Genomic DNA, 27,275 nt, shown 5'->3' on the forward strand with positions numbered 1-27,275 from the left:
TTTCAAAAGGTAAAAGTAAAAAGAAACTGCCAAAAAAATTTTTGCAGGTACCGCATGAACCGTTTTCTTTGAAGGAGTCGATGTTACACGCCATATACACCACACAGGGCTTGCGATCAGCGTGACAAAAACATGCACCTCTGTGATCATCGCTCACATCAACAGGTCAAACATTCTTGTTGTTCCAGGAAGTTCCCCCAAATGAAAATTACAAGTCAAAAGTAATTTTCTGGCATTCACCAACTATACATACGACAGCCATTTTAAGAATAATTTTAAGGTTTTTAGTACTCAGTCACCTGTCTAGTGGTAATGCCACTTCAGCAATGAAAAATCATGCCTATTACAATGATAAGTTTGTTTAGCTGCTGAGCCATGATTAGGAATGGGCATGACTGAACAGATGGGTCAAATTCGGCCCAGAAGCATTAGGTACACCAGAAGGAAACCTTTAAAATTTCACTCTTCGGGGATGTTAATTCACCCCCTTTTGGCATTTTTTAAAACTGTGAGTTAAATGTTGAACTGTGATTTTGGTTCCCTCAAGCCCATGTGAGCGCAAAGCTCAATTTCATCCATTACGGCAAGGAGCACCCTCCCTGAAAAGGAGGCCAAGAACTTTCCTTCTCTCGAAGTAAGAGGTGGCTTTATGAATTCTTATTTCCAAAATTACCCAAATTAAATTAGCAGTGCTATGGAACCAAATGACAACACATCAGCTGCTAAATATAAAAGAAGTTATGTAAAATTTCACAAACCCGTTCATTAGCATATTTATATCCCTTCCCACATCAGTCATCAGCCCTTCCTGGCAGCCCTAGGCAGCACCCAATTCCATCTCTGATCTGCACGAATGGGTCTGGGGCTTCTGATGCCTTATGTTCACTGTGGCTGCCATGTTCTCTAAGAATCAGCATTGATTTTTTGGAGAAAAAAAAATAAAGGGCTGGTTCTTTTGTTGGAGATTCACAATTCCATACAAGGGCGGATCCAAGTATTGTGGGGGCCTCTTTGAAAAAAGAAGAAAATCATGAGTACGCAATTCAGTACAAAACCCTAGAAGGGGCAGTAGGACTGAGGGGCCCTGAGCTTAAGCTTCATGAGGTTCTGACTGCCTAGAATCAGGAACAATCATTAAAGGTTTGCCACATCTTTACACGTGTCATCTGTCTGGCTGCCTGTTGTCATTAACAAATCCAAACTATCCACAGCTGACAATGAAGGGGAACTTCATATGAAGGAGAGATGCTGAACCTCTCAATTTTTATCTCCCTCGATTTGTGGTTCCTTCTGGTGTCTCCCACCATGCTCTTGTCACTCCATTGACGGAGTTTTTATCAATATCCTTAAAATTTTTTTCTTCCTTCTAAGAGCCATATGAAGACACACACACACACACACACACACACCCCAAATGAAAACTACTCTACTTGATATTGTCAAGATGGTCTGGTCTTGGAAGACAGTGATAACTCCCGTGTCATGGTGATATTCGGAGTTAAGCCCCATCTCTCTCCCCCTCCTGCAAACCCCAAGTGCAACAGTCTCTTGAATAAAGTTCCTGACTGTCTTTGTCAAGTGTCAGAATCATTTTTTTCTGTCAGCAGTCTGAGCTGAAGCCTCTGAGACAGAATTACAAAGCAGTGCTTGAATCAAGATCCAAGATACAGGATTTCTGAGGTCCGTGTTCATAGCAGTAGTAGAACAGGAACTGCGGGCACTGTGGTTTTAAAGCAGATGATCTGGACAACACCAGATGAACACAGAAACAACAGTCTCTCTGTTTCAGCTTCCTAATTGGTGACCAAAGATGTCGGACTAGAACAGAGCTAGAGATAGACAGAGAGCCTGGATTCTCCATGTTTACTTTTATTTTTTTTTAATGTTTGTCCATTTTTGAGAGACAGAGTGAGAGCAGGGGGAGGGGCAGACAGAGAGGGAGACACAGCAGGCTCCGAGCTGTCAGCACAGAGCCCGACTCGGGGCTTGAACTCACCAACCACAAGACCGTGACCAGAGCTGAAGTCAGACACTTAACTAACTGAGCCGCCCAGGCACCCCACTCCATGTTTACTTTTAAGGGGTTCTAAAAACCTCATGGAAAATTCCAGAGCTGCTACTGCTGTTGCTTCTGCCTTTTATTAGGGAAAATTTCAAACTTACAAAAGGAGAGAGAAGAATTCCCCAGGCCTCTCATTCCTCAGCCTCCACGTTTATCAACACATGGCCAATTCTCTCTCTCTCTTTTAATAACTCATGGCTTTTCCCCCACATTTCCTATTTTGCAGCACATCTCTTACATCGAATCATTTTATTTCAACATTGTTTCTAACAGATAAAGGCTCTTAAAAGTCATAGCCACAGTACCATTATCTCCATGAAAAATATCACAACAAATAAAGAAATGATTCTGTAACATCATTACTCAGTCAGCCAATTCAGCTTCTTCAGCTATATTTAAACAGTTGTCCAGAGCCAAGCTAGAATTTTCACGTGTTTGCTAAACCAACTGGGAAATAAATATGAGGAATAATTTTGGTATGCCTCCATTAGCAACTAAGATGAATAGTATTAAATAAAAATAATTTCAGTACTGTGCGTGTGTGTGTATGTGTCTGAAAAAAGAAGGATGATTCACAGAGAAATGTAATTTGCTTTTGACAACTGAGAATATGTAGAAGTTGAGAGTATAAAAAGAAAATTCTTGGGGCACCTGGGTGGCTCAGTTGGCTGAGTGTTCGACTCTTGGTTTTGGCTCAGGTCATGATCTCACTGTCATGAGATCAAGCCCCCACGGGGGTGGGGGTGGGGGGGTCTATGCTGACAGCATGGAGCCTGCTTGGGATTTTCTCTCTTTCTCTCTTCAAAAATAAATAAATAAACTTAAAAAAAGAAAATTACGGACATTTCTTAATTTTCTTCTGTATTACTGAACAAAAATTGCCTTGTGATCTTCATATATTTAGCAACTGAAATACACATTTATGTTATTCTTATTTAAAGGGATTTGACATAGCATAACCTATAAAGTTATCAAGTCACTGAGTTGTACAGCTGAAACTAATGTCACATTGTGTGTCAATGCTCTTCACATTTAAAAAAAAAAAAAAAATCCAAAGGGGTTTGAGTTGTGTTATAGAAACTAAAAACCAGGGGCGCCTGGTTGGCTTAGTCGGTTGAGCATCCAACTTCGGCGGCTCAGGTCATGATCTCGCGGTTTGTGAGTTCAAGCCCCGCATCGGGCTCTGTGCTGACAGCTCAGAGCCGGGAGCCTGCTTCAGATTCTGTGTCCCGCTCTCTCTCCGCCCCATCCCTGCTTGTGCTCTGTCTCTCTCTTTCAAAAATGAATAAACATTAAAAAAAAAATAAAAAAAAAAGAAAGTAAAAATCATACACACACAGGTCTTGAAGGAGAGCTTTCACATGTGGTGTGTATGGAACCCCTCCTTGGGTTGAGTGTTAAGATGTTCTTCATGCTCATTACCTAATATCCCTTCTAAGACGACTATGGAAAATCTCTCTCCAATATTAGTATCGGGAATACTTTTTCTGCATCTCTCAAAGCCGCTTTTTATCTTTTATTATTAATTTTTAATCACAGGGACCCTCTGGCTCTTGGGCTGTTTTCATTTATGTCACTGAGTTGACCGCACGAAAGCGCGGAGGTTCTGTTCTGGGGTCAGTCTTCATGCGTGTCAAGTCATGATCTCATGGTTCTTGAGTTCGAGCCCTGAGTTGGGTTCTCTGCTGTCAGCACGGAGACTCCTTGGGATGCTCTCTCCCCCTCTCTCTGCCCCCTCCTCTCTCTCAAGAATAAATAAAGATTAAAAAAAAGAGGTCATACCTAGTATTTACTGAGTGCCTTGTATGTTCTAGGCAGTATTCTAAGAGCCTTATATACAAGGTCTCCAAGCCTTACACTTTGGATTCTAACTCCACTTTCGGTTCCGCATAACTTACTCTCCTGATCCTAACTTCCTTCTCCTGTGTTTTCACATATTTCATTACCTTGTATTACAACTTTGTAAGCAGCACTAAATCCTTTCTGGAACAAGCTGAAGCACAAACAAATGTTTGCTGGATCTTTATATGGGAACACAGTGGATAATGTCCACCACCACAATCGAACGGACCTTAGGAATAGGCAGTGGGAAGGTCAGAAGTCCTTTATTTACATGGGATTTTCTAAAGCTCAAGTTGAGGTCTGATTCATTTAAAATACACACACTCAATTTTATCCCTTGGCTAACAGAAAGACTGAATAGGTTTTTGTCATTTGTTTTTTCAGATATATTTGGTGGATATCATGCCTGCCGACACTATCGTTCTGTTATTTGTAATCTCTGTCCGTCCTCAAATCTAATTCAATACAGTATGTCTAAAATTCTATTGAGAAACAGCTTTTAGAAACTATGTTAAAAGAAAAGCCAAACATTAAATCACTAGCAGTCCCCTCATCCATGTCCTATGACCACCCTGGGCAGCAATCTCAGCAGGTTACCACATATGAAAAGGGGTCATGCTGGGGCACCTGGGTGGCTCCGTCGGTTAGGCTTCTGACTTCTGCTCAAGTCATGATCTCATGGTTCATGAGTTTGAGCCCTGAGTTGGGCTCTCTGCTGTCAGCACGGAGCCTCCTTGGGATGCTCTCTCCCTCTCTCTCTGCCCCCTCCTCTCTCTCAAGAATAAATAAAAATAAAAAAAAAGAGGTCATACCTAGTATTTACTGAGTGCCTTGTGTGTTCTAGGCAGTATTCTAAGGGCCTTATATACAAGCTCTCATCAGAGACACCCCTGCCGTGTAGGTGATTCCATTCCCATTTACTGAGGACAGAATGAGTTGATTACGGACACTTGATACTTGCTCAAGCTCTCTTGGCTAGGAAGTGGTCAACCCTGGATTCCAAAACCTGCTCTGAGGCCAGCTGGCTTCCTTCTCCTTTGCTGGATGGCTGTTCCCAGTGAGGGCAAACGCAAATGTACAACGTACCCCACACTCGTCTATTTTTTTCTCCTTTAGGACAGCCTACTTTAACTATTCTTAGAATCATTTTTAACAGCTTTTGAGGTATACTATACATACTACAAAATTCACCCATTTACTTACAAAGTCGTGCAACCACCAACGCAATCAAGTTTTAGAACGCCTCCATCATCTCCTCACCCCTCTCTGGTGCCAAGCTCCGCCCCAACCCCGGGTCTCAGACACCTTTCATCTACTTCTGTCTCCACAGCTTTACCTTTTCTAGAAATTTCATATAGATGCAATCACCTTGTCTTTTTGTGTCTGGCTTCTTTGACTCAGCATGATTATTTTCGAGATTCACCCATTTTGTTATGTATATTTTAGCAGTCTGTTCCTTCTTAAAAATTGCTGAGTTCTAGGCCATTGTATGAATATACCTTGTTTTGTTTATTCATTCACCAGTTGATGGTCATTTGGGTTATTTCCAGTTCTTGACTGTTATGAATAGTGCCATTAGGAATATCTGTGTACCAGACTGGGTTGATAGCCAGAGTGGAATTGCTGGATTATATGGTAGGTGTTTAACTTAAAAATTTTTTGTTAACGTTTATTTATTTTTAACGTTTATTTTTGAGACAGAGAGAGACACAGCATGAACGGGGGAGGGTCAGAGAGAGAGGGAGACACAGAATCGGAAGCAGGATCCAGGCTCTGAGCCATCAGCCCAGGGCCTGACGCGGGGCTCGAACTCACGGACCGCAAGATCGTGACCTGAGCTGAAGTCGGACGCTTAACCGACTGAGCCACCCAGGCGCCCCAATGTTTATTTATTTTTGAGACAGAGAGAAAGACAGACAGACTGTGAGTGGGGGAGGGGCAGAGAGAGAGAGAGAGAGGCACAGAATCTGAAGCAGGCTCCAGGCTCTGAGCTGTCAGCACAGAGCCCAACGCAGGGTTCAAACTCACGAACTGCACCGAAGTCAGATGTCCAACCGACTGAGCCACCCAGGTGCCCCGGTAGGTGTTTAACTTTAAGAAACTGATGCACTGGGACACCGGGTGGCTCAGTCGGTTAAGTGTCCGACTCTTGATTTCGGCTCAGGTCATGATCTTACAGTCGTGAGATCCGCGTGGGGCTCTGTACTGGGCCACAGAGCCTGCTTAAGATTCTCTCTCTCCCTCTGCTCTTCCCCCAGTTGCATGTGTGCTGTCTTTCAAAAACAAAACAAAACAAAACAAAACAAAACCAAAAAAACCCCCAACAGCATCCCCCCCCCAACCTGCTGCATTGTTTTCCAAAGTGGCTATTCCATTTTAGATTGTCAAGAGGTCAGTGTCTAGGGGTTCTGGTTTCACCACATGGTCTCCCATGCTTGCTTCTGTCAGTCTTTTTAATTCGAATTACTCTGGTGAGTGTGTAATGGTATCTAATTGTGGCTTCAGTTTGCATTTCCCTGACGACCAATGAGTTTGAGCATCTTTTCATGTGATTGCTAGCAACTTGCGTATCTTCTTTTTGAGTGTCTGTTCAAATATTTTGCCCACTTAAAAAAAAAACTGGGTTGTATGCCTTCTTAGTATGGAGTTTTATTTCTTTTACAAGAATAAGGGATTTAAAAAATTATCTGGATTTAAGTCTTTTGTCAGCTCTAGGTTTTGCAAATATTTCCTCCTAAAGTGGAACTTGCATTTTAATTTTCTAAAGTGTCTTTTGATGAGCAAAGTTTTAAATTTTCTGATGCCCAGTGAATCAATTTTATCCTTTTAGCATTTATGCTTTTTTTGTGTGTTCTAAGAAATCTTTTCCTAACCCAGAGTAAAAAAATATATATATATGTATATATATATATGTATATATACATATACATATATGTATATATATATACATATATGTATATGTATATATATATATATATTTCCCCCAAGTTTTCTTCTGTGAGTTTTGTTTTAGAGTCATAGTTCTTACGTTTACTCTGGTCCTAACCCAGAGTAAAAAAAATATATATATGTATACATATATGTATATATATATATATATATATATATATATATATATATATATTTCCCCCAAGTTTTCTTCTGTGAGTTTTAGAGTCATAGTTCTTACGTTTAGGTCTATGATTCATTTGAGTTAATTTTTGAGTATGGTGTGAGGAAAGGGTCAAGTTTCATTTTTTTTCCATATGGGTATCCAGCTTCCCCAGCATATTTATTGCAAAGAACCTTCCCCACTGACTTACTTTGGTACCTTTGTTGAGATAGACTATATACATGTGGGTCTATTCCTGGACTCTCAATTCTGTATCACACTGAACTGTAAGTCCCTTCTTTCGCCAACAATACACTGTCTCGGTTGCTGCAACATGTAGTAAGTCTTAAAATTAGTAGTGTGAACTCCTCCAGCTTCGCTTTTCTTTTTCAACATCATTTTGGCTGTTCTAGGTCTTTTGAATTGCCACATACATTTTAGAATTAGCTTGTCAATTTCTATAAAAATCCTGCTGGTATTTTGATTGAGATTGCATTGAATATATAGTTCACTTAAGGGAGAAGTGTTCTAATCCATGAATATGATGTGTTTATTTATGTCTTATTTAAATTCTTTTGTAATTTACTGGGTATAGAGCTTTCATATCATTTGTTAAATTTTTTCCTCTATAGATTTCTTGGATGTTATTTAAAAAATTTTTGTTAACATTTATTCATTTTTGAGAGATAGAGAGAGACAGAGCATGAGCATGGGAGGGGCAGAGAGAGGGAGACACAGAATCCGAAGCAGGCTCCAGGGTCTGAGCTCAGCACAGAGCCTGACACGGGGCTTGAACTCACGAACTGCGAGATCATGACCTGAGACAAAGTTGGACACTCAACTGATTGAGCCACCCAGGTGCCCCACTTGGATGTTATTTTAAATGTACAGGTTTTTAAAATTTCATTTTTGGATTTCTTTTTCATTGCTAGTATGTAGAAATACAATTGGTTTCTGTATATGATCTTATAGCCTGCAACCTTGTTAATCTCACCTGTAAGTTCTAGGTGCTTTAAAGTGCAGCTGTGTATAGAAACAGCCACATGGCTCTGGTCTCTCCTCTCTCTTCCTAAAGTGTGACCCATTAGGCAGAATCATACCCTGGAGCAGAATCAGAATTCTCTGTGGTTCCAAGTACAGAGTGCTGAGCCTAGGGGACTTCACTCCCTGCTGTGGCCATGTTTCATGGCTTTTGCTGCTCTTAAACACTTTTTTTTTTTTTTTTTTTTTTTAAAGATACGCTAAGGGGCGCTTGGGTGGCTCAGTTGGTTAAGCGTCTGACTTTGGCTCAGGTCATGATCTCGTGGTTTGTGAGTTCAAGCCCCACGTTGGGCTCTGTGCTGACAGCTCAAAGCCTTGAGCCTGCTTCAAATTCTGTGCTTCCTTCTCTCTCTGCTCCCCGCCCCCTGCTCACACTCTGTCTCTTTCTAAAATAAATAAACATTAAAAAAGTTTTTAAAAAAGATACACTAAGATTTGTCTAGGGATTTTACTTTTATTTCCAAATTATAATCTCACAAAACAACTGCGGTAAGTATAAAGTTTTAGTTAATCAGATCCACGAACCATAGCAGAGAATCAAATAAATCGACCTCATAGTGATGAGAACATAATATTCCTCAAGTATTTCTTTCTCCACAAACTTAATTTTTGAGCTTTTGATTTCCCCTTCACAACACTCCCACTCTTATACCTAAGAGTCTCTCTGTAAAATCCTAATTCTCTGAGAAAATTGTGCACTTGGAGAATGTCTAAGAGACTCATCAGAGAAACTTATTTGTGTGGGAACAGAAATAAAATAATTAGGTATTTTCATTAGGGATAAAAGACTCAAAGAATCACGACTTTAGTCACTGCTTCCAGACAATTCTCTATCAAGTTTTCTGACACAAGTTCTCGTTGGAACATAATTACATAACCCTTTAAGGTATTATTCTTGGTCTTCTTAGTCACTCTGAATCCTTTCTGTTTTTTGTGCTGAGAGGCAACATGAAAGGAGGACCCCTCCTCTTTGGGAAGAAAGTGAGATTTAAAGTAAATGTCTTTAAAAGTGCGTTTGCTATATTTTTGCTGGCAACAATTATAGAATTAGATACACATTTCTTTGAGAAAGTTTTAGTGTAAAACATACTAACAGTATCTAATAAGGAATCAGAAAATACTCATGGTTTGAGCATGGATTTTTGTACTGGAGTGCCTGGGATCAAATCCCAGCGACTGAGACTCAGTTTCCTTTTCTGCTCCACAGGATACAACAGTTCTTCTGGGCAGAGGTTGGCTGGGACAGGTCAGTATCTGGGGAACAGGAGGTGCACGTGTGAGGGGTGAGGGGAGGAAGGAGACGAAGTAAGGTGGCTGGAAAGACAAAACGAGACGTGGGATGGGGTGACGTGGGGGGGCCAATCCTGACTCAAGACAGCCAAGAGAGTGATGACCAACAGCGTGAGGTGCCGGTGAATGGTGAGGGTCCGGGAGAGTCCTTTGATACAGGACAGCACAGAACACAGCGCAGTGTTTCTGTAAGAATGGGGCAAGAGCCGTCAGATTCCAACAGGCCAAGAGGGAAACACACGGCGAGGAAACAGAAGTCACGGGTAGGCTCCAGAATGGAGTTCTAGAAACATCTACCACACACTTGCTGGTATAAGGCATTACACCAGGCGCTGGTGTGGGAAAGAGAGGGCTCGGGATTTCAGAACGTAAGGAGAGGGATGAGCCGGGTCACCAGCACAAGGCAGGTGATGGTGCGGCTGTGCAAAGAACCAAGAGCAGTGCTTAACTTCCCACCCAGTGCTTCTGATCCTGGATTTACCCTAGACTTGCAGACCCTTCCAGAAAGGCCCCCCCCCCCCCAATGTGGCTTGTCCAGATTTACCCATTTAACAGCTGGGGAGGGAATGAAGCTGGCTGAATACTGTGTAAGATTACTAGAAGGAAGGAAAGAAAAGGGTGCAGGATATTTACATAAGAATGTGTGCTACAACTTGGGAAATGTGCCTTCATGGTCTTGTGCTGCAAACTGAGCTTCCGAGTCCTTTGCACAGGGGTAGGGTGCCTGCCAGTGACCTCAAGGACCAACAGCTCTCCCCTGCAACAGAAACAGGGTGCAGCCAGGAGCTGCCATGGGGGCAGCTACGTGTGTACCCGGACCCTAAAGTTAGCTGACGGTGTCCTGAGTGGGCAAGAACACAATCATGCGGGGTTTTGTCATGGGAAACGTGGGGCCCCGCAGCTCTGCTGGGTGGACCAGTGAGAGCGCTCTCTGGGAGGTGACAAACAGCCACCAGAAACTTCGGGACCTCGCACTACATTGGAGGCACTGGTGATTCAAATTTCGATGTAGATATAAAAGAAGGTATTTCAAAGGTAACCACGGAGCTCCTTGGCGATTCTGCAGCAGCTGCCAATCTGACAACAGACAACCAACATAAAAGGGAAGGAAAACTGTCCCCAAACCCCAAACACTGTGCATTTTGTGCAAGACCGTCTTTCGGATTTCTTCCATTTCGGGGACTCTGATTTTAAATGTCGTGTTTTTCCTCTTTCTTTTTATTTCTTATGCACCAGTTTTACTGGGATATAATTCACACACCACACGATTCACCCATTTGAAGTGTACAATTCAATGGTTTTCAGTATACTCGTAGAGCTGTGCAGCCATCTCGACAATTGCTTTTGGAACGTGACCTCTCCCCACCCCCCGAAGTCTTATATTGTCAGCAGTCACCCCCCACGTTCCTCCCCCCCAGCCTGTGGCAATCACTGATCTACTTTCTCTCTCCTCGGAGCTGCCTATTCTGGACATTTCATATACGTGGACTCGTAGAACACAAGGTCTTTTGTGTTCGGCTTCTTTCCCCCAGCATGTTTCCAGGTTCATTCATATTACAGTACGGATCAGTGCTTCATTCCCTTTTATTGCCAAACAATATCGCATTGTGTGATGGATCACATCTTGTTCATCCATTCATCATCTGGTGGACATTTGAGTTGTTTGCACTTTTTGGCTACCGTGAACAATGCTGCCACGAACATCTGTGTGCGAGTGTTTGTGTGGATGCGTGTTTTTAATTCTCTTGGGCACACACCTAGCAGTGGGCCTCCTTTCTTTCCCCAGGGAAACATCTGGAACCATTTACAAGAATTACTAATTGGAATTTCTAATTGCACGTGTTTAATTCATCTCAGCATTTGATGACCAAACAGTTATGTGTCCTAACGGAGGCTGACAGTGTGGTAGATATTACAAGATGGTCAATCTCATCTAGCTTCTGAATGTACTTCAGGTTTAATGTGAACACAGACAGGGGTGCCTGGGTGGTTCAGCTGGTTAGGTGTCCGACTCAGGCTCAGGTCATGATCTCTCGGTTCGTGAGTTCGTGAGTTCGTGAGTTCGTGAGTTCGTGAGTTCGTGAGTTCCAGCCCCGCGTCGGGCTCTGCGCCGACAGCTCGGAGCCTGGAGCCTGCTTCGGATTCTGTGTCTCCCTCTGTCTCTGCCCCCTCCCCCACTCACACTCTGTCTGTCTCTTGCTCTCAAAAAATAAATAATGAACGTCAAACAGATTTAACTTTGAACGCAGACAGACCTGGCCTTCTTGAGCTCCTGACAATTGCAAAATAAAAAGACTCGAAGATGACCTGAGGCCCCGGCTCCTCCCGCCTGGGCCCCACATCTGTGTTCTGCTGCAGCGGCTGGCAGTCATCTCCTGAGCTCACTTGGGGCCGTGCCCCGGGGAAACAGGAGGCACCAGGGAAGGGCAGAGCCAGTTCTCTTCCTTTGGAGCTTACAGTGACCAAGTGAGTGTTTGGAAGGAGAGTTGTGTGGGGCGGAGGGAGTGATTATTCCCTCCACACCCTCCACTGTGGACTCAAACAATAGATGTTATTCATCCACAGGTGTGATTCGGCCAATGTTATCGAGGGCTCAGAATGGGTAAGCGTTGTGAGGGGCAAGAACAAAAGACAAAGTTTAAAAAAAAAGGAATGAAAAGGGCCTAGCAGGCAAGAAAGGGGGATTTCTTGTGCAGGTGAGGATTAAGCTCGTGACCTCCCAGCTGCTGGGTTCAGTAGTCAATTCTCAGTCCCCTCTTACCTGGCCTATCATAAGCAGCGTCCAACAGAGCTGACCACAGTCTCTGTACTCCTGGCTTCCAAGACATCTCCCTCTCTCCTGACTTTCCTCTGACCCCATGGGCAGTCTTGCTTGGTGTTCTTTGCTCCGTCCTTCTCTCTTCCCAGCCTCCTACCACTGGATGGACTCACGGATCCTCCTGGGTCGTCTTCTCTGGCTAAACTCACTTCTTCGGTGAGTTCCTCCATCCTGAGACTTACGTACCATGAACATGCTTGTGACTTTCACACTGATGTCTCCAGGTGAACTCTCCTCTGAACTCTGCACTTGTGCATCCATTGCCTGCTTGACATCAACACCTGAATTCTAACAGGCGACCGCAACTCAGGAAGTCCAGAATGGGATGCCTAATTATCCCCCTAAAACTTGCCCCACTTTAAATCTTCCCCAGTTGCTGGCAATGCCACAATTTAGTTGCGCAGGCCCAACCCCCGGAGTCATCCTTGACCCCTTTCTCTCACACCCGACGTGTGATCCTCAAGGAAATCCTGTCGGCTGTACCTTCAGAATACACCCAGATTCTGATCACATCTTGGGCCTGTGCCACTGCATTCCTGAAGGCAGGCGTCACCCGGGACAGGAAGGTATTGCCACTGATTCCCACCTGACTTGTTTCCACCCTTTCTTACCAGTCTCTTCAACTCCGGAGCCATGGAGTTTTTGAGAATGTAAGTCTGATCACATTACAAGTGGGTTCAAAACGATCCCATGCTAACAACCCAGTCTCCACAGATGGGTGCACAGATGGACAAAATGTGTTATACACATACAATGAAATCATTCAGTCTTAAGAAGGAAGGAAATTCTGCAATATGCTACCACATGGGTGAACCTTGAGGATATTAGCCTCAGTGAAATAGGCCAAACACGAAAGGACACACACCGCACGATTCCACCTATATGGCGCACCTACAGTAGTGGAATGCGTAGAGAAGAAAGTGGAATGACGGTTGCCAGGGGGTGGGGTACGGGGAACAAGGAGTTTGTGCTTAATGGGAACAGAGTTTCAATTTGGGAGGATGAAAAGGTTCTGGTACGGATGGTGGTGATGGCTGCAGAATAACATGAACGTACTTAATGCAACAGAAATCATACACTTAAAAATGGTTAAAATGGCAAATATTACGTTTTGTGTATTTACCACATAAAAGAGTTTATTAAGAAAGCCAAAACAAACCAATCCAATCCAATGCTTCCCATCCCAGAGTTAAAGCCGAAGTCCCCACATTATCTGACTCCCCTCCCCCATTCCTGGACCTCTTGCCTTCTCGAGTCTTCTTGTGTCTTCTCCGGACACACAGGCCTGGCTGTTCCTGGGCCAGGCCCAATATTCTCGTTTGTGCCACCAGAATGTCAGCTCCGTGAAAGTAAGCTCCTCTATCTGCTGCTGTGTCCACAGCACCTAGAATCATGCCTGGCATGTACACATTTGACGGCCATTTTCGGAATCTATGAATGGATGGGAAGTCTTTGGAGGTTTGGATCAAGAGAACCCCAGAGCTCTGCTCTAGGGATGTGAACTCAGGGGCGACAGGGAATACACCACTGTATACAGCAAGACTGGAGTGAGCTTGCCAGAGGAGAGAAGGAGCGATAAAGCAAGAAAGGATGGCAAGGGTGGGACCTCAGATTGGAGATCTGGAGGAAGAGGAGAGCCAGGAGAAGATTAAAAAATGTACTGTAAAATGAAAACCAAGATGTAGTTGTGGGAGCAGGGCCGCTAGCCAAGATGGAATTTAGCCGATTACCGAGGTCAAAGTGAAAAACCACTTACAACAAGACGGTAGACACATGGCTTCCTTCAGAATCAGTGCAGTTATTCCAGTAAGAATTGAAAGCAACCTCCAGGGGCTATGCAAGACATAAGGAACACAACAAACAGAACGGCTCTGGTTCTTGCTCTCGTGAATCTCTTAGAGCCAAACCATCTAATGAGCAGCCAGCAACAGGGTTTTAGGGGGAAGTCCATAACAAGGAGGATCTTTATTAATTTTTTTCCTACCTTGACTCCAAATATCAAGAAAATGATATTTTCATGGCAAATGGAACAGTAAGAGGGAATAAATTAAGGCAGCTGTCAGATTACAGGAAGAAGAAATATTTTTCATATAATCTTTAAAAAAATTTTTTTTAATGTTTATTTATTTTTGAGAGAGAGACAGAGAGAGAGAGAGAGAGACAGAGACAGAGCACGAGCAGGGAAGGAGCAGAGAGAGAGGGAGACACAGAATCTGAAACAGGCTCCAGGCTCTGAGCTGTCAGCACAGAGCCCAATGCAGGGCTCGAACTCATGACTTGTGAGATCATGACCTGAGCTGAAGCCAGACGCTGAACCGACTGAGCCACCCAGGCGCCCCATTTTTCATATAATCTTTATCCTAAATCCACTTTTCTTCCTACCACAAGAAAAATGTCCCTCAACTTTCAGGGAAACAGGTAACCGAGTTATATTTGGAAAAGCTTTGAAAAAATAAACACTATATATGATGGTTAAGCATTGCACTGATTATTGCTGCGCCTGTTCTAAGGACAGCCTGGGCTCACTTATATGACAGTGTCTCCTTATTCCCTGACCACAGAGCACTGTCCTTGGAAGAACCTGGTACTTAAAGTTGGAGAAGAACAGTTCTAATGTCTTTCCTTGGGTGTCTAGTGGACGTCTTAAACTCCACACGGTCGGTGTTGAACTCCCGACTCCCACCCCCCACCCCCTGGCCAAACCTGCCCCCTCTACAGCCTTCATGTCTGGGTGGATGGCAACTTTGTCTTTCCAGTTGATTGGAACCAAGCGTGATGTCATTTTGATGCTCCTCTTCCCCTCACCGACCACACTGGGATCTGTCACCGTGACTCTGCTTTCAAACTGTAGCTGGGGTTGAATATCTCACCATGTGCACGGTTCTAACCACTAATACCTGCCACTTAGGTTATGGCGAGACTCCCCCAACCGGTCTCCCTGCTTCCACCTACGGCGTCTTTTGAAACTGCAGTCAGGATGACGCTTTCATAGTGAAGGTCAGCTCAGGTCACTCCTACGGGGCGCTACTCACTCACAGTCCCCAGAGTAACCGTAAGACCCTGTTTCTTCGGCACCCCTCCCTCCATATATCTCTCTAGTATCATGCCATCAGCCTCCTCCTGCTCACTGTCCAGCCACGCTGGCCTCCTGCTCTTCCCTGCACCCCTGGGGTCTCCCATCCTGGGGCAGGACCTTAGCCCTTGCCTAAGCCTGCCCAACCATTCTTGTCTCTGCAGTCCTTAGCACCTCCTAATACTCTTTAACAAATGCAGTTATCATGTCCTACTTATTCCTTGCATTCCCTGCTAGACTATAAGCCCCACAAGGGCAGGGATCTTCATGTTTTCTTCCCTGATGTATGTCAAGCACTTGGGATAGTCCTGACACTAGGGCTCGAGACGTGGTTGTTTCACAAGCAAGCGGACGAATAAACTGTTATGGGAAGTCCCCTCCTCTCGCTCTGTCAATGTTCACCTCCATAGCAAAAGTTTATGCTAATTGACAGCTGAAAATCTGGGGCGCCGGGGTGGCTCAGTCAGTTGAGTGTCCGACTCCTGGTTTCAGCTCAGGTCATGATCTCATGGTTGGTGAGGCTGAGCCCCGCGTTGGGCTCTGTGCTGCCAGTGCAGAGTCTGCTTGGGATTTTCTTTCTCTCTCTCTCTCTGCTCCCTGCCCCACTTTCTCTCTCTCTCAAAATAAGCAAACTTAAAAAAAGCTTAGGGAAAAAAGAAAGCTAAGCATTCATACACGTTATTTGTCAGTAAATTTGAATTGATGGAAACCTGGTTTGTGTCTACAGGTGGGTTTCATCATTTGACGTTTAAAGGCACGTTTCTTCCGGTTCTCTCCTATGAATAATTTAAAAAGTAACTTTTCTCGATCCCAAGAACATTATTGTCCTCAGGAAGTTATAAAGAACTCATGTAACTGACAGCATGTTGAGCACGACAGGTGAAGGCGTTTCCTTTCTAGGACAGACAGAGCTCAGCCTTCCACACGGGAGCTTCACCACGATGCGCCCTGCAAGTTCGAGGCTGCCCAGCCCTTTCCGGGCCGAGCTCTGACCCCCTGATCCTCAGGGTGGTTGTTTGCCCTGAGGGTTGTAACCCATGGCCATGTCATCTGGCATGGTCAAGTTCTACCCGGGCCTGTGTCTTGAGGGACATTCTCCTGACGCGGTTGCCCCTTTCCTTCTGTTGGCTTCCGCCAGGATTTATAACTCTCTTCTCACCAAATGCTGTTTCTACATGGTAGTAAATGGCCCCCTGCCACTTACTCATCTCCCCAGAATCTCCAGCAAGAACCGTTTATTCCATACTCGTCAAATTCCTAATTATGACCAGCAATGTTCATGGATAACAAACAACCGAAGCGTAAAGTTATACCCTCAATTTACTCTTCCGTACAACTGGTCACACAACCCTCACGTGATTCTTAAATTCTGGGCCTCACTGCCGGGGTTGGTAGGACACTTGCTGTTTTTCATTTTATCCACCCATCCATCCACCATCCATCCATCCATCCACCCACCCATCCATCTATCTATCATCTGTCCATTTTGTGTATGTTTACATTTGAAATAAATATATAGAAATAAGCATATATATATACATATATATATATATATAGTCATCAATTTTAAGGCTGTTGGTCCACAGGGGAAAAATCAGAACATGGGATATTAGATTCAACTTACAAAATAAAACAAGTGACCATGATCATAATAACAGCACTTTGGTTTCATGGTCTGTGAAGAGTAGAGAGAGATGGGAGAAAAGGAAAGGAAGGGGACAGAGGAAAACAGACACAGAACAGGGACAGAAAGATAGCTTCAGATGGAGGGGAAGACAGGAGAGAGGATGAGAATCAAAGAGAAAGACTCAGGGGCACAGAGAGACAGGGGTTCGCACACACCTGGCAGCAAGGAGACAGTGGGATGTTTTGTAAATTGTGTCATTTTCAGACATAGCTACTAACGTTTTAAAACCAGTGATTAAAAAAAGCCATAAGCAAAAGTAGTACTAACTAAGGGTAGGTCATTTGATAACAAGCAGAAAGCTGCATGGGCTGGATAGTGACCCTGTTATATCACTGTGTTACTGTATAAAACCACGGAGACATCCTCACCGTAGAAATAATAGAACATTTGTGTTTAAGGCAGGGCAACCAAAAGATGCCACAAGACATTGAAAAATGATTGCTCTAACACCTCCTAAGGAGACAATGGTCCTCACAGCAAAACACTCAGACTGCTCCTGGGCCAGAGAGGTACCTCTCCCAAAAGCACAGTCTCAGAGGGACTGATGGCCTCTGTGCCTGGGGAAATAGGCTTGGGAGCATAGGGCTCATTAGTTTGAGGTGTATTTTCTAAAGATGTTGTTGGAAAGGGTATATTCATTTAAAATATGTTAAGCTACTTAAGTGCTTTTAGCTAATGATGTGACATCCACATTTGATTCTGAATGTTCCATCTTTTGATATAAACACTGCTAATTAAGAGAGAATGTCTTTAAAATCCACAAAGGCATTTAACAACAAATATATCAAAGTTGTATTCAAAGGATAGAATTCTGAATGTGACAAATATCAGCAAACCATTTTATGTATGCATGTTGTAAATACAAACACAATTCATACATCTTTGACGAACTGGATCGGTACTTGCCTTTTATTGTAAAGATCACAGAAGATGGGAAGACTTAAACGCTAACTACTTTAAAGTATATTTATTTACTTTTGAGAGAGAGAGAAAGAGAGAGCAAGTAGGGGAGGGGCAGAGAGAAAGAGGGAGAGAGAAAATCCCAAGCAGGCTTCATGCTGTTAGTGTAGAGCCCGGCATGGGTTTCGAACCCACAAACTGTGAGATCATGACCTGAGCTGAAATCAAGAGTTGGATGCTTAACCTACTGAGCCACCCAGGCGCCCCTTAAATACTAACTACTTTAAAGGCACAAAGAATAAAGAGAATTAGCTACGTAGGGGAAGGTCCACCCAATTATGGATCCAATCCATCCAATTCTGTGTTTTGTCGCCATGAAGCTGAACTTCCCGGTGGAATGAGATGGGCACGAAGCCCCCGGTCATCAACCCCAAAGGTCCTGCAGTAGGTCTCAAGGCACATAACACTAACCTGAGGGCAGGAGTATCACCAGCGTGCTTTACATGTCTGTTGCCAAAACTGTACCTGCTCATTGTCTATCTGTTATGGGGAAGTATGTGCTAGAAAATCTAACTTACTCATTTAGGTTACAATACACCAGCACTGTGCGATTCGTTCACTAACTCCTCGCTCCAATTCCACTTCATGATGTCACTCATGGTTGGTCCGAAACCACTGGGACCTTTCTGTTTTGTGTTTCTCTGTGTGGGTGGCCCTGCTTGCAAAAAATACATAGCAGATTCTGACAGATTCATTTCTAAACTCAACTGGAAGCGGGGCACCCGGCACCTGGTTAAGCATCCGACTTTGGCTCAGGTTATGCCCTCATGGTTCATGAGTTTGAGCCCACGTTGGGCTCTCTGCGGTCAGTGCAGAGCCCTCTTTGGATCCTCTGCACCCCTCTCTATGCCCCTCCTCCCCCTCAAAACAACAACAACAACAAACCCCTAAATTCAACCAAAAGCTTACTTCTCTGATAACACTGTCCCCAAAGGGCTCTCAAAAAGGAATACTAAATAATCAAGTAATTCAAGGGACGGAACTTTGGATACCATAAACAAAACATTTTTTTTTTCTGTTACAATTAGGTTAGTCCCCCAAAGTAGTAAATATGACAATATAAATCAAAAGCCTTAGGGATGTTGTACCTTTAAGCAGTTCTGTTAGGAATTTATCCAAAACAGTGTGAAGGTTCCTCAAAAAATTAAAAATAGAACTGCCCTATGACCCAACAATAGCACTGGTAGGTGATGCATAGGGGAACATGTACACCAATGTTTACAGCAGCACTTTCAACAATAGCCAAATAATGGAAAGAGCCTAAATGTCCATCAACAGATGAATGGATAAAGAAGACGTGGTTTACATATACAATGGAATACTACTTGGCAATGAGAAAGAATGAAATCCTGCCATTTGCAGCAACATGGATGGAACTGGAGGATATTATGCTAAGTGAAAGAAGTCAGAGAAAGACAGGTACCATATGTTTTCACTCATATGTGGCTCTTGAGAAACTTAACAGAAGACCATGGGGGAGGGGAAGGAGAAAAAAAGTTACAAACAGAGAGGGAGGGAGGCAAACCATAAGAGACTCTTAACTACAGAGAACAAACCGAGGGTTGATGGGGGGTGGGGGAGAGGGGAAAGTGGGTGATGGGCACTGAGGAGGGCACCTGCTGGGATGAGCACTGGGTGTTGTATGGAAACCAATTTGACAATAAATTATATTAAAAAAATAAAAATAAATTAAAAAAGGAATTTATCCTAAGTTAAATCAAGAGTTGTAAAAAGTTACATGCAGTATTTTACATATATAATAAATTTCATATACTACGTAATAGCAAAAAATTAAATGTCTACAATAGGGAGTCTGCCAAATGAGTAATGGGACGCTCGTATGATGAATACTATATATAGTAGAGGGCAGCCATTAAAAATCAGGTTTGTAAAAGTATATTCATTAAATGAGAAATGTTTCTAATAAGTTTAAAAAGCAGGTTTTAAATCAGTAGCAAACTAAGATCCCAATTTAATAAAAAATGGGCATGCTTGTCCATAAGATACTGGAAGGATGTCACCGAGGGTTCGTAGTGTTTATCTCTGGGGACTGGGGCTGTGGAAGGATGTTATTTTCTTTCACGGTACTTTCCTGTATTAAAACTAAGAAATCCTACAACATATGCACTCTCACCACGTTAGTCAGCACATTGTGGGTGCTGGGGTTACCTCTCGCTGGCTTTCTGCTTAATTATGTTCATTTCTGAATACACAGCAGGTCTGCACAGACGTAATGGGACAGAATGGAATGATTGTTTTCCTCTAATGCAGTAACAGTGTCCTTGCAGGGAAATGTTCTGGTGTCTTTAAAAGCAGACTGCAGTTTTGATCAACCTCGTTGCTGGCCCCTCAGTTCCTGGTCCTCAGTCATCTGGAGCTGATGAAATGGGAACTGTTTTACCCCTACCCTGGGGGGGTACGCCTTCCCCTTCGAGAAGGCTGTTCTCCTCCTTACTGGAGTCTGAGGAGATCCAAAGAACCCAGGTGAAACCCAGACCTTCAACAGAGGGCTGCTTTTCTCAGCCAAGCAACCGAAGTGTGTGGGAGACCAGAAGCCTGGCCGGCAGAGGCAGGGTCCTGCTGTTACCAGCTCCCGACACAGCCAGATGACCCAGATGTGCAGACAGAGCCCTAAGCTACACCATGATCAAGTTTCAAGGAAATAGCTGCCTGTAACGGATCTCAGTTAAACTTTTCCCATGATGGAATTTATATTATTTTAGGTATAAAGTCTTTCACCGTATCTGCCCTTTTGTCACTATCCATAAATCTGTAGTTTAGCATGACAGTCCTTGGAAAAACGGCAGTATTTTAAGTTGTTTTAGCCTATTTTTCACTCAACAGAAATTCAAGAAAGCAAATTTTTCCCGATGATGGGCACAGACATTAGGTGCCTCTTATGTACCTCTTAAGATTTTTTAAGAAAACTGAATTGAAATTTGCGTAACATAAAATCAACCATTTAAAAGCGTGCAATTCAGTGGTATTAGTATATTCACAAGGCTGTGTACCCACCATCTCTGTTTAAGTAGGTTCTAGAACTTTCATCAGTTCAAAAGAAAACCTGTGCCCATGAAGCAATCAATCTCCATTCTTCCTCCCCGCTCCCCAGTACCAGGCAACCACTGGTCTGCTTTCCGTCTCTATGGATTTGCCTGTCCTGGAGATTTCACAGAACTGGAACCCTACGACACATGGCCTTCATGCCTGGCTTCTTTCACTCAACGTAATATTTTCAGAGCTCGTCCACGTTGCAGCATGAGTCAGCGTGTCACTCCTTTGTGGCCGAGTAATATTCCATCGTACGTACAGACCACATTGGGTTTATCTGTTCATCTGCTGATGGACATTAGTTTCTTCCACCTTCCGGCTATTGTGAATAACGCTGCTATCAATGTTAGCTTATGGATATCTGCTCGATTCCCTGCTCTCAATTATTTTGTAACTGCTGGGTCACATGGTAGTTCTTTTAACCTTCTGAGAACTGCCAAACTGTTTTCCAGAGTGGCTGCAGTGTCTTTCTTTCCCGTCAGCAGTATATGAGTGTTCCAATTTCTCCGCATCCTCACCAATACTTGTTATTATCGGTAATTTTTATTTATTTTATTAAAAAAAATTTTCTAATGTTTATTTTATTTTTGAGAGAGAGAGAGAGAGAGAGAGAGAGACAGAGACAGAGCGTGAGCAGGGGAGGAAGAGAGAGAGATGGAGACACAGAATCCGAAGCAAGCTCCAGGCTCTGAGCTGTCAGCACAGAGCCCGGAGCGGGTCTCGAACCCACAAACTGCGAGACCATGACCTGAGCCGAAGACGGACGCTCAACCGACTGAGCCACCCAGGCGCCCCAGTAATTTTTATTTCTAATGACAGCACATCTAGTAGGTGTGAAGTGGTATCTCATTGTGGCTCTTATGTGCATTTCTCTAACAGCCAGTGGCGTTGAGCATCTTGTCATATGCTTATTGGTCATTTGTGTATTTTCTTTGGAAAAATGTCTATTCAAGTTTTTTGCTCATCTTTTTTGTTATTCAGTTGTAAGATGTTCTGAATACTAGACCTTTATCAGATATATCGATTTGCAACTATTTCTCCCCTTTCTGTGGGTTCTTTTTTCACTTTGTTGATAATGCCCTTGGATGCACAAACGTTTTAAGTTTTGATGACGTCCAATTTATTTGTGTTTTCTTTTGTTGCTTCGGCCTTTGGTGTCACAGCTAAGAAATCACTGCCAACTGCAAGGTCACGAAGATTTAATCTTCTAAGTCTCTTTATAGTTTTAGCTCTATGTTTAGGGCACTGATTCATTTTGAGTTATCTTTTGTGTATGGTGTGAGGCTACATACATTGTTTGATGGTAGTTCAATGCAGGGGCACCTGGGTGGCTCAGTCGGTTAAGCATCCGACTCTTGATTTTGGCTCAGGTCATGATCTTATAGTTCGTGGGATGGAGCCCTGAGTTGGGCTCTGCACTGACAGCACAGAGCCTGCTTGGAATTCTCTCTCTCCCTCTCTCCTGCTTCTCCCCCATGCTCGCTCTCTCTCTTTCAAAATAAATAATTTAAAGAAAGGTAGTTTAATCTAGACTATTCCTCAAACCCACGTGAATATTTGTTGGAAAGCGACATATTTCAATGCTGTTAACAAGTTCATACTACATAAACATACCTAACTTTATCAAGGAATTTTGTAGTGCCCTCTTTCCCACAAAGAGAATATGAAGACTCTCGCACAGAATCTTTATCAGTATGTCACTGAGACGGTAGTTTGCCAAAGACATTTTGAAATAAGGATTACCTTCTCCCTCAAAACTTGTCTTCACCGCTCAAGTATTCCCTACGTGCCAACAATCAGTCAGTCACTCAACAAACATTTACTGAATTCCAACTCTGTACTAGGTACCGTGTTAGGGGTTACTGAGACCACAGTGAGTGGGAAATAATCTGAAGTTTTGCAGATTATGTGCCTAGCACAAGGCAAGGTGCTGGGGAGACGGATCCCAAGTATTAGCCCCCACCCCGGGTCTCAAGAAGTTAACTCCTTAGTAGGGAGACCGTGCTCAGATATACCAAGTAATGAGAAAATAATAAAAGGCAGTGAAGTACTGAAAAAAATATAATGACTAAATTTACAGTGCCTGGGGAAGCCCTAGGAAGTGAAAACTGCAGGGACTCGGGAAAGGGAGAGATCAGATCAGAAAGGTCTCCAAAGAAGGCAGGCTTAAACTTCAGAGAATCCGCAGGATGCGAACAATGAAGGTGGAAATTGTCAGGAGCCTTTGAACAGACAGGCCTAATGTGTTGGGTGGGACGTTGATACCAGCGCACCTCGAGGGGGAGGCTGGTGGTGCTGCTGTGGAGGCTGGAGAGAGGTCCCTGCACACCTGGATTACTGCAGAGATGGACACAGGAAAGCTACTTGACCCCAGAGGCCTTTGTAGCATCGTCTTCTGTGTCCTGATCATTAAACCCAATGGATCAGAAAGCTCTATACCTACGTGTTGCTGGTGGGGCTCAGGAGTCTAGGTCTGCACCCAGAAGCCAACCTCCTTTTCCCCAGTAACAGTGTTTTACCTAAATGTATCACATGCACAGTAGGTTGATTTTTTTTTTTTTTTTTGGTGGTTACTATATGGACACAGTATCTTATTTAGATAGCAGTGGAGTTGACCATAGGGTTTTGTTTTGTTTTGTTTTCATTTTTAAAAGCTTTTGAAATGTTTTACCAAGAAAAACTCCCAGGAGACACCACCTCATTTATTCCAAACAAACAAGCATGATCTCTTGGTAATCAACCTTCTGTTTAGAAGGCAAACACAGTCCCCTATGGCTTCTCTGATCACCTCTCGTGCCTGCGTGTCTCTGTTGCCCAACAAGGGAGTTGTGGCTGCACAAAAAACACCTCGCTGTTCCCACTCCTGTAGCTGGCAAAGAAGATACAAATGGACGGGGAATTTAAAAATAACTGTGGCCGAGAGATCTCTTACAGAGTGTCAGCATCACTTTCTTGGAAACCTTCATTAGGATGCCGGCAATGGCTAACGAATCCACACAAGCTTCACGACACAGAGCTTTTCTTCATAGTCACCGAAGGGACAGCTCCGTTGGAGATCGTCATCGTTCCCAAATCAGGATATCTTACTCTATAAGTTCTGAGTCATCGTTTTATCTCTTGTACTAAGCATTGAAATAGTTTAGATAGAAAAATCAATAGGCTGCAAGCCACAGAATTTTACTTTATGTTAAATGCCAAAGGAGCCTCAGACATAAAAATTGAACGTGTTAACAGACTCTTTTCCACCCCCAGCATGTCCCCCCAGAGCCACTGTAACGTTAAGAATTGCAGAGTTAAAATAAATGTTACAAACTCTTGGCACATTTGCACTAACAATGAGGTCTCTCTCCAAACAACACCCCCCAAGGGGCACAGTGATGTCAGACTGTTAGAAGCTGGGGAGTCATGATGCACTAACAAATGCCCTGGAGAATTCTCCCGTTCCAGTTACGGTGCTGTGAGGTCCCAGGGGGACAAATCGCACCCCCACCCACCTACCCAAGACCCAGCGCTCAGTTCCTCATCACAGGAATGGTTCGAGTGACTTATATTTAAACTATCAAAAACCATTCTTCCACTTACATGTTTTACTTTGAGTACATCTGGCATCTCGTTACTTTAACATAAAAGCACCAGGGGCGCCTGGTGGCTCAGCTGGTTGAGCATCCGGCTCTTGATTTTGGCTCAGGTCATGGTCCATGGTGGGATGAAGCCCCACGCCCAGAGTGGAGCCTGCTTGGGAATCTCTCTCCCTCTCTCTCTCTCTCCCTCTGCCTCTGTCCCCTGCTCTCTCTCTCTCTAAAACAAAATAAAGTAAAAGCACCATTCGTTGGCCACTGGAGAGGTTTAGAAAACTGAAGCCTTGAGCTTGGCTTTCTAGAATTTTCTTCTCATTTTCAATACCAATGACCTGAGCCTTTTCTTCTTCCTTATTAATTTAACATATAATTGGCATATGACATTATATTAGTTTCAGGTGTACGACATACTGTTTTGATTTTTTTATATATTCCAAGTGAGACTTTCCTTCTTCAACTACTGCTATATATTACGAGTAATCAGATTCATGATATACTTCAAACAAAATATTTCCTTTGAAATGGGAAAAGATATTTGCAAATGACACATCGGACAAAGGGCTAGTATCCAAAATCTATAAAGAGCTCATCAAACTCCACACCCGAAAAACAAATAACCCAGTGAAGAAATGGGCAGAAAACTTGAATAGACACTTCTCTAAAGAAGACATCCGGATGGCCAACAGGCACATGAAAAGATGTTCAACGTCGCTCCTTATCAGGGAAATACAAATCAAAACCACACTCAGATACCACCTCACGCCAGTCAGAGTGGCCACAATGAACAAATCAGGAGACTATAGATGCTGGAGAGGATGTGGAGAAACAGGAACCCTCTTGCACTGTTGGTGGGAATGCAAATTGGTGCAGCCGCTCTGGAAAGCAGTGTGGAGGTTCCTCAGAAAATTAAAAATAGACCTACCCTATGACCCAGCAATAGCACTGCTAGGAATTTATCCAAGGGATACAGGAGTACTGATGCATAGGGGCACCTGTACCCCAATGTTTATAGCGGCACTCTCAACAATAGCCAAATTATGGAAAGAGCCTAAATGTCCATCAACTGATGAATGGATAAAGAAATTGTGGTTTATATACACAATGGAATACTACGTGGCAATGAGAAAAAATGAAATATGGCCTTTTGTAGCAACATGGATGGAACTGGAGAGTGTGACGCTAAGTGAAATAAGCCATACAGAGAAAGACAGATACCGTATGGTTTCACTCTTATGTGGATCCTGAGAAACATAACAGAAACCCATGGGGGAGGGGAAGGGAAAAAAAAAAAAAAAAAAAAAGAGGTTAGAGTGGGAGAGAGCCAAAGCATAAGAGACTGTTAAAAACTGAGAACAAACTGAGGGTTGATGGGGGGTGGGAGGGAGGGCAGGGTGGGTGATGGGTATTGAGGAGGGAACCTTTTGGGATGAGCACTGGGTGTTGTATGGAAACCAATTTGACAGTAAATTTCATATATTAAAAAATAAAAAAAAAAAAATAAAGTGTTCACATCTTTTCAGTTCAAAAAAGAAAAAAATATTTCCTTTGAGACTGTCACTGTGAAACACAGTAGGGTCACTGGGTCACAAGCTACATCTTGTAACAAAGGCATTTTATTTTTATTTTATTATTATTATTACTATTTTTAAATTCTTAATTTGTTTTTTTAATTTACATCCAAGTTAGTCAGCATATAGTGCAAAAATGATTTCAGGAGTAGATTCCTTAATGCCCCTTACCCATTTAGCCCACCCCCCCACACACCCCTCCAGTAACCCTCTGTTCTCCACATTTAAGAGTCTCTTATGTTTTGTCCCCCTCCCTCTTTTTATATTATTTTTGCTTCCCTTCCCTTATGTTCTCTGTTTTGTCTCTTAAAGTCCTCATATAAGTAAAGTCATATGATTTTTGTCTTTCTCTGACTCACTAATTTCGCTTAGCGTAATACCCTCTAGTTCCATCCACATAGTTGCAAATGGCAAGATTTCATTCTTTTTGATCGCCGAGTAATACTCCACTGTATATATATATACCACATCTTCTTTATCCATTCATCCATCGATGAACATTTGGGCTCTTTCCATACTTTGGCTATTGTCGATGGCGCTGCTATAAACATTGGGGTGCATGTGCCCCTTCGAAACAGCACACCTATATCCCGTGGATAAATACCTAATAGTGCAATTACTGGGCCATAGGGTAGTTCTATTTTTAATTTTCTGAGGAACCTCCATACTGTTTTCCTGAGTGACTGCACCAGTTTGCATTCCCACGAGCAGTGCAAAAGAGATCCTCTTTCTCCACATCCTTGCCAACATCTGTGGTTGCCTGAGTTGTTAATGTGAGCCATTCTGACAGGTGTGAGGTGGTATCTCATTGTGGTTTTGATTTGTATTTTCCTGATGATGAGTGACGTGGAGCATTTTTTCATGTGTTGGTTGGCCATCTGGATGTCTTCTTTGGAGAAGTGTCTATTCATGTCTTTTGCCCATTTCTTCACTGGATCATTTGTTTTTTGGGTGTTGAGTTTGATAAGTTCTTTATAGATTTTGGATCCTAACCCTTTATCTGATACGTCATTTGCAAATATCTCCTCCCATTCTGTCGGTTGCCTTTTAGTTTCGCTGATTGTTTCCTTCACTGAGCAGAAGTTTTCAATTTTGAGAGGTCCCAATAGTTCATTTTTGCTTTTGTTTCCCTTGCCTCCAGAGACGTGTTGAGTAAGAAGTTGCTGCGGCCAAGGTCAAAGAGATTTTTGCCTGCTTTCTACTCAAAGATTTTG

At 43.2% G+C, this 27,275-nt stretch overlaps 1 protein-coding gene across 2 annotated transcripts in view; it reads right to left on the reverse strand.

Moving 5' to 3' along the window:
- Positions 1-27,275, reverse strand: part of GNAL (G protein subunit alpha L) — a 150,242-nt gene that overhangs the window by 42,386 nt on the left and 80,581 nt on the right. The gene's annotated exons all lie outside the window — the stretch shown is intronic.

This window comes from Panthera leo, chromosome D3, assembly GCF_018350215.1.
Source record: "Panthera leo isolate Ple1 chromosome D3, P.leo_Ple1_pat1.1, whole genome shotgun sequence".
NCBI classification, from domain to species: domain Eukaryota; kingdom Metazoa; phylum Chordata; class Mammalia; order Carnivora; family Felidae; genus Panthera; species Panthera leo.